This window comes from Trachypithecus francoisi, unplaced genomic scaffold (genome assembly GCF_009764315.1).
Source record: "Trachypithecus francoisi isolate TF-2019V2 unplaced genomic scaffold, Tfra_2.0 Lachesis_group1, whole genome shotgun sequence".
Lineage (NCBI taxonomy): Eukaryota > Metazoa > Chordata > Mammalia > Primates > Cercopithecidae > Trachypithecus > Trachypithecus francoisi.
Genome location: NW_022681454.1, coordinates 98,140,492 through 98,150,452, shown reverse-complemented (window position 1 = coordinate 98,150,452; position 9,961 = coordinate 98,140,492).

The following is a 9,961-nucleotide window of genomic DNA, read 5'->3' as shown; positions in this document are numbered from 1 at the left end:
TCTTTGGAGGATATACTTAGCCATTAGTTGTCATTGTTCAACTCATGTAAAATCTTATCCCAAACAAATGAGCTGTCATGCTACCAACTCAAATATATTAAACACAATGGATTCATGATTTAAAAGAAATACTATTGATAAAAAAATAAGAATGATTTTACCCCGAGGAAAAATATCTTAATACAATCCTTTGATTTTCTGGTTTTTTTGGTTTTTTGTTTGTTTGTTTGTTTTTTGTTTGTTTTTTTACCTGTCCTGGAACATTTTTACAGACTTTAGAAGAGTATTTTATTGAAAAAGTAGAAGACAAACTAAGTTAAATAAATCTGCTTAAGATTCTGGGCTCTTAAGCAAGAAATCTGAAATTTATGAAGAAATGTATTTATCCAGAAACTCTAGGCAATCTGAATGCCTGGGCAAAAAGAGATGAGAATTAGAGGAGTACCTGAATTATTTGCACAAGGGAACTATCTGTAGTCCCCAAGTAAGCTATGGCAGCATGTTATTACGAATATTAGAAGCCTTGCCTAACTCATTTATAAAGAGCAGATACATGGCAGGACCAGCAAGAAAAAAATAATAATAATCCAGTTATATATATATAATCTATTAAATAGAGAAACTGCAATTTCAGTTACAGCCATAACCCAGAAATTGACATTCCCCACATGAATACAAGCTTGCTTACCTACTTTTTTTTTTTTTTTTTTTTTTTTTTTTTGAGACGGAGTTCTGCTCTGTTGCCCAGGCTGGAGTGCCGTGGCTGGATCTCAGCTCACTGCAAGCTCTGCCTCCCGGGTTTACGCCATTCTCCTGCCTCAGCCTCCTGAGTACCGGGGACTACAGGTGCCTGCCACCTCGCCCGGCTAGTTTTTTGTGTTTTTTTAGTAGAGACGAGGTTTCACCGTATTAGCCAGGATGGTCTCGATCTCCTGACCTCATGATCCACCCGTCTCGGCCTCCCAAAGTGCTGGGGTTACAGGCTTGAGCCACCGTGCCCGGCCTGCTTACCTACTTTTTACCCTTCGAGTTTCATGTCATTTTTAAAAAATCTTCCCATGGCTTATTTAATCTTCTCATAACTGTAATTTTAGTTCCTCTATTTAAGATCATTGAATACACCTACTGCCATTTCTCTCTATTGTATTTATAGATGATAATGTTAATTCAAAATACACATACTCAGCTAAGTCTTGTAAAAATAAGATCACCAAGGTCAGGGGGCGGAGCAAGATGGCCGAATAGGAACAGCTCCAGTCTCCAAATCCCAGCGCGAGTGACACAGAAGACCAGTGATTTCTGCATTTTCAACTGAGGTACTGGGGTCATCTCACTAGGGAGTGCCGGACAATCGGTGCTGGTCAGCTGCTGCAGCCTGACCAGCGAGAGCTGAAGCAGGGCGAGGCATCGCCTCACCTGGAAGCGCAAGGGGGAAGGGAATCCGTTTTCCTAGCCAGGGGAACTGAGACACACAACACCTGGAAAATCGGGTAACTCCCACCCCAATACTGCGCTTTAAGCAAACAGGCACACCAGGAGAATATATCCCACACCTGGCCGGGAGGGTCCCACGCCCACGGAGCCTCCCTCACTGCTAACACAGCAGTCTGCGGCGATCTATCCGCAAGGCAGCAACGAGGCTGGGGGAGGGGCGTCCGCCATTGCTGAGGCTTAGGTAGGTAAACAAAGCCGATGGGAAGCTCCAACTGGGTGGAGCTCACAGCAGCTCAAGGAAGCCTGCCTGTCTCGGTAGACTCCACCTCTGAGGACAGCGCACAGCTGAAGACCAATAGGGGAAGCAGCGGGGGCCGGTGCAGACGCGAACAACTCTGTCTGACAGCTTTGGGGAGAGCCATGGATCTCCCAACGTGGAGGTTGAGATCTGAGAACGGACAGACTGCCTGCTCAGGTGGGTCCCTGACCCCTGAGTAGCCTAGATGGGAGACATCCCCGACTAGGGGCAGTCTGACACCCCACAGCTCACAGGGTGGAGTACACCCCTGAGAGGAAGCTTCCAAAGCAAGAATCAGACAGGTACACTCACTGTTCAGCAATATTCTATCATCAGCAACCTCTGCTGCTGATACCCAGGCAAACAGGGTCTGGAGTGGACCTCAAGCAATCTCCAACAGACCAACAGACAGTCCTTCTGACTGTCAGAAGGAAAACTATCAAACAGGAAGGACACCTATACCAAAACCCCATCAGTACATCACCATCATCAAAGACCAAAGACAGATAAAACCACAAAGATGGGGAAGAAGCAGGGCAGAAAAGCTGGAAATTCAAAAAATAAGAGCGCATCTCCCCCTGCAAAGGAGCGCAGCCAATCGCCAGCAACGGATCAAAGCTGCTCAGAAAATGACTTTGACGAGAGGAGAGAAGAAGGCTTCAGTCCATCAAACTTCTCAGAGCTAAAGGAGGAATTACGTACCCAACGCAAAGAAACTAGAAATCTTGAAAAAAGAGTGGAAGAATTGACAGCTAGACTAATTAATGCAGAGAAGATCATAAACGAAATGACAGAGATGAAAACCATGACACGAGAAATACGTGACAAATGCACAAGCTTCAGTAACCGACTCGATCAACTGGAAGAAAGAGTATCAGCGATTGAGGATCAAATGAATGAAATGAAGCGAGAAGAGAAACCAAAAGAAAAAAGAAGAAAAAGAAATGAACGAAGCCTGCAAGAAGTATGGGATTATGTAAAAAGACCAAATCTACATCTGATAGGGGTGCCTGAAAGTGAGGGGGAAAATGGAACCAAGTTGGAAAACACTCTTCAGGATATCATCCAGGAGAACTTCCCCAACCTAGTAGGGCAGGCCAACATTCAAATTCAGGAAATACAGAGAACACCACAAAGGTACTCCTCCAGAAGAGCAACTCCAAGAGACATAATTGCCAGATTCACCAAAGTTGAAATGAAGGAAAAAATCTTAAGGGCAGCCAGAGAGAAAGGTCGGGTTACCCACAAAGGGAAGCCCATCAGACTAACAGCAGATCTCTCCGCAGAAACTCTACAAGCCAGAAGAGAGTGGGGGCCAATATTCAACGTTCTTAAAGAAAAGAATTTTCAACCCAGAATTTCATATCCAGCCAAACTAAGTTTCATCAGTGAAGGAGAAATAAAATCCTTTACAGATAAGCAAATGCTTAGAGATTTTGACACCACCAGGCCTGCCTTACAAGAGACCCTGAAGGAAGCACTAAACATGGAAAGGAACAACCGGTACCAGCCATTGCAAAAACATGCCAAAATGTAAAGACCATCGAGGCTAGGAAGAAACTGCATCAACTAACGAGCAAAATAACCAGTTAATATCATAATGACAGGATCAAGTTCACACATAACAATATTACCTTAAATGTAAATGGACTAAGTGCTCCAATTAAAAGACATAGACTGGCAACTGGATAAAGAGTCAAGACCCATCAGTCTGCTGTATTCAGGAGACCCATCTCACATGCAGGGACATACATAGGCTCAAAATAAAGGGATGGAGGAAGATCTACCAAGCAAACGGAGAACAAAAAAAGCAGGGTTGCAATCCTAGTCTCTGATAAAACAGACTTTAAACCATCAAAGATCAAAAGAGACAAAGAAGGACATTACATTAATGGTAAAGGGATCAATTCAACAGGAAGAGCTAACTCTCCTAAATATCTATGCACCCAATACAGGAGCACCCAGATTCATAAAGCAAGTCCTTAGAGACTTACAAAGAGACTTAGACTCCCATACAATAATAATGGGAGACTTCAACACTCCACTGTCAACATTAGACAGATCAACCAGACAGAAAGTTAACAAGGATATCCAGGAATTGAACTCATCTCTGCACCAAGCGCACCTAATAGACATCTATGGAACTCTCCACCCCAAATCAACAGAATATACATTCTTCTCAGCACCACATCGCACTTATTCCAAAATTGACCACATAATTGGAAGTAAAGCACTCCTCAGCAAATGTACAAGAACAGAAATTATAACAAACTCTCTCTCAGACCACAGTGCAATCAAACTAGAACTCAGGACTGAGAACTCAATCAAAACCGCTCAACTACATGGAAACTGAACAACCTGCTCCTGAATGACTACTGGGTACATAACGAAATGAAGGCAGAAATAAAGATGTTCTTTGAAACCAATGAGAACAAAGATACAACATACCAGAATCTCTGGGACACATTTAAAGCAGTGTGTAGAGGGAAATTTATAGCACTAAATGCCCACAAGAGATAGCTGGAAAGATCTAAAATTGACACCCTAACATCACAATTAAAAGAACTAGAGAGGCAAGAGGAAACACATTCAAAAGCTAGCAGAAGGCAGAAATAACTAAGATCAGAGCAAAACTGAAGGACATAGAGACACAAAAATCCCTCCAAAAAATCAATGAATCCAGGAGTTGGTTTTTTGAAAAGATCAACAAAATTGACAGACCGCTAGCAAGTCTAATAAAGAAGAAAAGAGAGAGGAATCAAATAGATGCAATAAAAAATGATAAAGGGGATATCACCACTGACCCCACAGAAATACAAACTACCATCAGAGAATACTATAAACACCTCTACGCAAATCAACTAGAAAATCTAGAAGAAATGGTTAATTTCCTGGACACTTACACTCTCTCCAAGACTAAACCAGAAGAAGTTGAATCCCTGAATAGACCAATAGCAGGCTCTGAAATTGAGGCAACAATTAATAGCCTACCCACCAAAAAAGTCCAGGACCAGATGGATTCACAGCTGAATTCTACCAGAGGTACAAGGAGGAGCTGGTATCAGTCCTTCTGAAACTATTCCAATCAATAGAAAAAGAGGGAATCCTCCCTAACTCATTTTATGAGGCCAACATCATCCTGATACCAAAGCCTGGCAGAGACACAACAAAAAAGAGAATTTTAGACCAATATCCCTGATGAACATCGATGCAAAAATTCTCAATAAAATACTGGCAAACTGGATTCAGCAGCACATCAAAAAGCTTATCCACCATGATCAAGTGGGCTTCATCCCTGGGATGCGAGGCTGGTTCAACATTCGCAAATCAATAACGTAATCCAGCATATAAACAGAACCAAAGACAAGAACCAATGATTATCTCAATAGATGCAGAAAAGGCTTTTGACAAAATTCAACAGCCCTTCATGCTAAAAACGCTCAATAAATTCGGTATTGATGGAACGTACCTCAAAATAATAAGAGCTATTTATGACAAACCCACAGCCAATATCATACTGAATGGGCAAAAACTGGAAAAATTCCCTTTGAAAACTGGCACAAGACAGGGATGCCCTCTCTCACCACTCCTATTCAACATAGTCTTGTAAGTTCTGGCTAGGGCAATCAGGCAAGAGAAAGAAATCAAGGGTATCCAGTTAGGAAAAGAAGAAGTCAAATGTCCCTGTTTGCAGATGACATGATTGTATATTAGAAAAACCCCATCGTCTCAGCCCAAAATCTCCTTAAGCTGATAAGCAACTTCAGCAAAGTCTCAGGATACAAAATTAATGTGCAAAAATCACAAGCATTCTTATACACCAGTAACAGACAAACAGAGAGCAAAATCAGGAATGAACTTCCATTCACAATTGCTTCAAAGAGAATAAAATACCTAGGAATCCAACTTACAAGGGATGTGAAGGACCTCTTCAAGGAGAACTACAAACCACTGCTCAGTGAAATCAAAGAGGACACTAACAAATGGAAGAACATACCATGCTCATGGATAGGAAGAATCAATATCGTGAAAATGGCCATACTGCCCAAGGTTATTTATAGATTCAGTGCCATCCCCATCAAGCTACCAATGAGTTTCTCCACAGAATTGGAAAAAACTGCTTTAAAGTTCATATGGAACCAAAAAAGCCCACATTGCCAAGACAATCCTAAGTCAAAAGGACAAAGCTGGAGGTGTCACGCTACCTGACTTCAAACTATACTACAAGGCTACAGTAACCAACAGCATGGTACTGGTACCAAAACAGAGATATAGACCAATGCACAGAACAGAGTCCTCAGAAATAATACCACACATCTACAGCCATCTGATCTTTGACAAACCTGAGAGAAACAAGAAATGGGAAAAGGATTCCCTATTCAATAAATGGTGCTGGGAAAATTGGCTAGCCATAAGTAGAAAGCTGAAACTGGATCCTTTTCTTACTCCTTATACGAAGATTAATTCAAGATGGATTAGAGACTTAAATGTTAGACCTAATACCATAAAAACCCTAGAAGAAAACCTAGGTAATACCATTCAGGACATAGGCATGGGCAAGGACTTCATGTCTAAAACAACAAAAGCAATGGCAACAAAAGCCAAAATTGATAAATGAGATCTAATTAAACTAAAGAGCTTCTGCACAGCAAAAGAAACTACCATCAGAGTGAACAGGCAACCTACAGAATGGGAGAACATTTTTGCAATCTACTCATCTGATAAAGGGCTGATATCCAGAATCTACAAAGAACTCAACACATATACAAGAAAAAAACAAACAACCCATCAAAAAGTGGGCAAAGGATATGAACAGACATTTCTCAAAAGAAGACATTCATACAGCCAACAGACACATGGAAAAATGCTCATCATCACTGGCCATCAGAGAAATGCAAATCAAAACCACAATGAGATACCAACTCACACCAGTTAGAATGGCAATCATTAAAAAGTCAGGAAACAACAGGTGTTGGAGAGGATGTGGAGAAATAGGAACACTTTTACACTGTTGGTGGAATTGTAAACTAGTTCAACCGTTATGGAAAACAGTATGGCAATTCCTCAAGGATCTAGAATTAGGTGTACCATATGACCCAGCCATCCACTACTACTGTATATACCCAAAGGATTATAAATCATGCTGTTATAAAGACACATGCACACATATGTTTATTGTGGCACTATTCACAATAGCAAAGACTTGGAATCAACCCAAATGTCCATCTGTGACAGACTGGATTAAGAAAATGTGGCACATATACACCATGGAATACTAGGCAGCCATCAAAAAGGATGAGTTTGTATCCTTTGTAGGGACATGGATGCAGCTGGAAACCATCATTCTTAGCAAACTATCACAAGAACAGAAAACCAAACACTGCATGTTCTCACTCATAGGTGGGAACTGAACAATGAGATCACTTGGACTCGGGAAGGGGAACATCACACACTGGGGCCTATCATGGGGAGGGGGGAGTGGGGAGGGATTGCATTGGGAGTTATACCTGATATAAATGATGAATTGATGGGTGCTGACGAGTTGATGGGTGCAGCACACCAACATGGCACAAGTATACATATGTAACAAACCTGCACGTTATGCACATGTACCCTAGAACTTAAAGTATAATAAAAAAAAATTAAAAAAAAAAGAATAATCATGAAAAATAGTCTACCAACATGAGAAAGAACTACAAAAGTAATTCTTGTAATATGACAAAACAGGGTTCTAAAACACCCCCAAAACATTACACTAGCCCTTCATCAGTGAATCCAAACCAAGATTAAATCTTTGAAGTGCAAGATAAAGAATTTAAAAGGTTGATTATTAAGCTATTCACGGAGATACCAGAGAAAGGTGAAAACCAATATAAAGAAACTTTTTTAAAATTCAGGATATAAATAAAAAATTTTCTAAAGAGATAGATGTATTAAAGAAAAGTCAATTAGAACTTCTGGAAATGAAAGACACTTATAGAATTACCAAATGTAGTGGAAAGTTTCAACAGTAGACTAGAACAAGGAGAGGAAAGAACTTCAGAGCTCAATGACAAGGCATTCAAATTAACACAGTCACATAAAAATAGAGAAAAAAGAATAAAAAGAAAGGAGCAAAGTCATGAAGAAACATAAGATTGTGCAAAATGATCAAATCTAAAAATAATTTGTGTTCCTGAGAGAGAAGAGAAAGCAAAAAGTTTGGAAAATTTATTTCAGGGAATAATTGAGGAAAAGCTCCCTGGCCTTGCTAGAGAATTCGATATCCAAATACAAGAATTATAAAGAACTCCTGGGAGATTCATTGCAAAAACACCATCACCAAGGCCTATAGTCATCAGGCTATCTAGAGCCAATATAAAGGAAAGAATTCTATGAGCAGTGAGACAAAAGCATTAGGTAACCTATAAAGAAAAACCTATCAGACTAAAAGGAGACTCGTCAGCAAAAACCTTACAAGCCAGAGGGATTGGGGACTTAGCTTTAGCCTCTTTAAACAGAGTAACTGTCAGCTAAGAATTATGTACATAGCAAAACAGTTTCATAAATCAAGAAAAAATAAGGTCATTTTTAGACAAACAAACACTGAGGGAATTTGTTACTATCACACCAGCCCCACAAGAAATGCTAAAATAAGTTCTAAATCTTGAAACAAAAGCTCAATATGTACCAAAATAAAACCTCTTGAAAATTCACAAGGTCTATAAAACAACACAATGTAAAAACAAAGTATCTAGGTAAAAATTAACCTGGTGAATGGAACAATACCTCACATCTCAATATTAACATTGAAAGATGTAAATGGCCTAAATGCTCCACTTAAAAGAAACAGATTGGCAGAATGAGGCCAGGCATGGTGACTCACACCTGTAATCCTAGCACTTTAGGAGGTCAAGGCAGGTGGGCCGATTGAGCCCAGGAGTTCAAGACCAGCCTAGGAAACATGGTGAAGCCCCGGCTCTACCAAAAACACAAAAATTAGCTTGGCATAGTGACACATACCTGTAGTCCCAGTTACTCAGGAGGCTGAGGTGGGAGGATGGCTTGACCTCAGAAGGTAGAGGTTGCAGTGAGCCATGAACTTGCCACTGCACTCCAGCCTGGGTGACAAAGCCAGACACTGTCTCAAAATAATAATAATAATAATAATAATAATAATAATAATGTAAGTTGGCAGAACTTATTTTAAAAATCAAGAACTAAATAACTGATATCTTCAAGAAACCCACCTAACACATAAGGATTCATATAAACTAAAAGTAAAGTGATGGTAAAAGATATTCCACACAAATGAAAACCAAAAGTGAGGAGGAGTAACTATTCTTATATCAGATGAAACAGACTTTAAAGCAACAATCAAAAAAAGACAAAAAGGATTATTATATAATGATAAAAAGATCATTCCAACAAGAAGATGTTACAATCCTAAATTTGTCTGCACCAACACTGGAGTTCCCATATTCAAAAAAAAAACAATTACTAATTGACCTAAGAAATGACATAGACATCAACACAATAATAATGGGGGACTTCAATATCCCACTGACAGCACTAGATAGATCATTGAGACAGAAAGTCCACAAAGAAACAATAGACTTAAACTACACTCTAAAAGAAGTGAACCTAACATATTTACAGAGCATTCTACCCAAGAACTGCAGAATATACATTCTTCTCATCAGCATATGGAATGTTCTTCAACATGGGTCATATGACAGGCCACAAAACAAGTCTCAATAAATATTAAAATATCAAAATTATATCAAATATCTTCTCAGATTGGCAGAATGAAGCCAGGCATGGTGGAAGAAAACTTGAAATAAACTAAAGGGGCGCCTGTCATTGCTAAGGCTTCAGTAGGTAAATAAAGCAGCCAGGAAGCTCCAACTGGGTGGAGTCCACTGCAGCTCAAAGAGGCCTGCCTGCCTCTGTAGACTATACCTCTGGCGACAGGGCATGGCTGAACAAAAGGCAGCAGAAACTTCTGCAGACTTAAATGTCCCTGTCTGACAGCTTTGAAGAGAGCAGTGGTTCTCCTAGCATGGAGTTAGAGATCTGAGAACGGACAGACTGCCTCCTCAAGTAGGTCCCTGGCCCCTGAGTAGGCTAACTGGGAGATACCTCCCAGTAGGGGCCGACTGACACCTCACTCGGCCAGGTGCCCCTCTGAGACGAAGTTTCTGGAGGAATGATCAGGCAGCAACATTTGCTTTTCTGCAATATATGCTG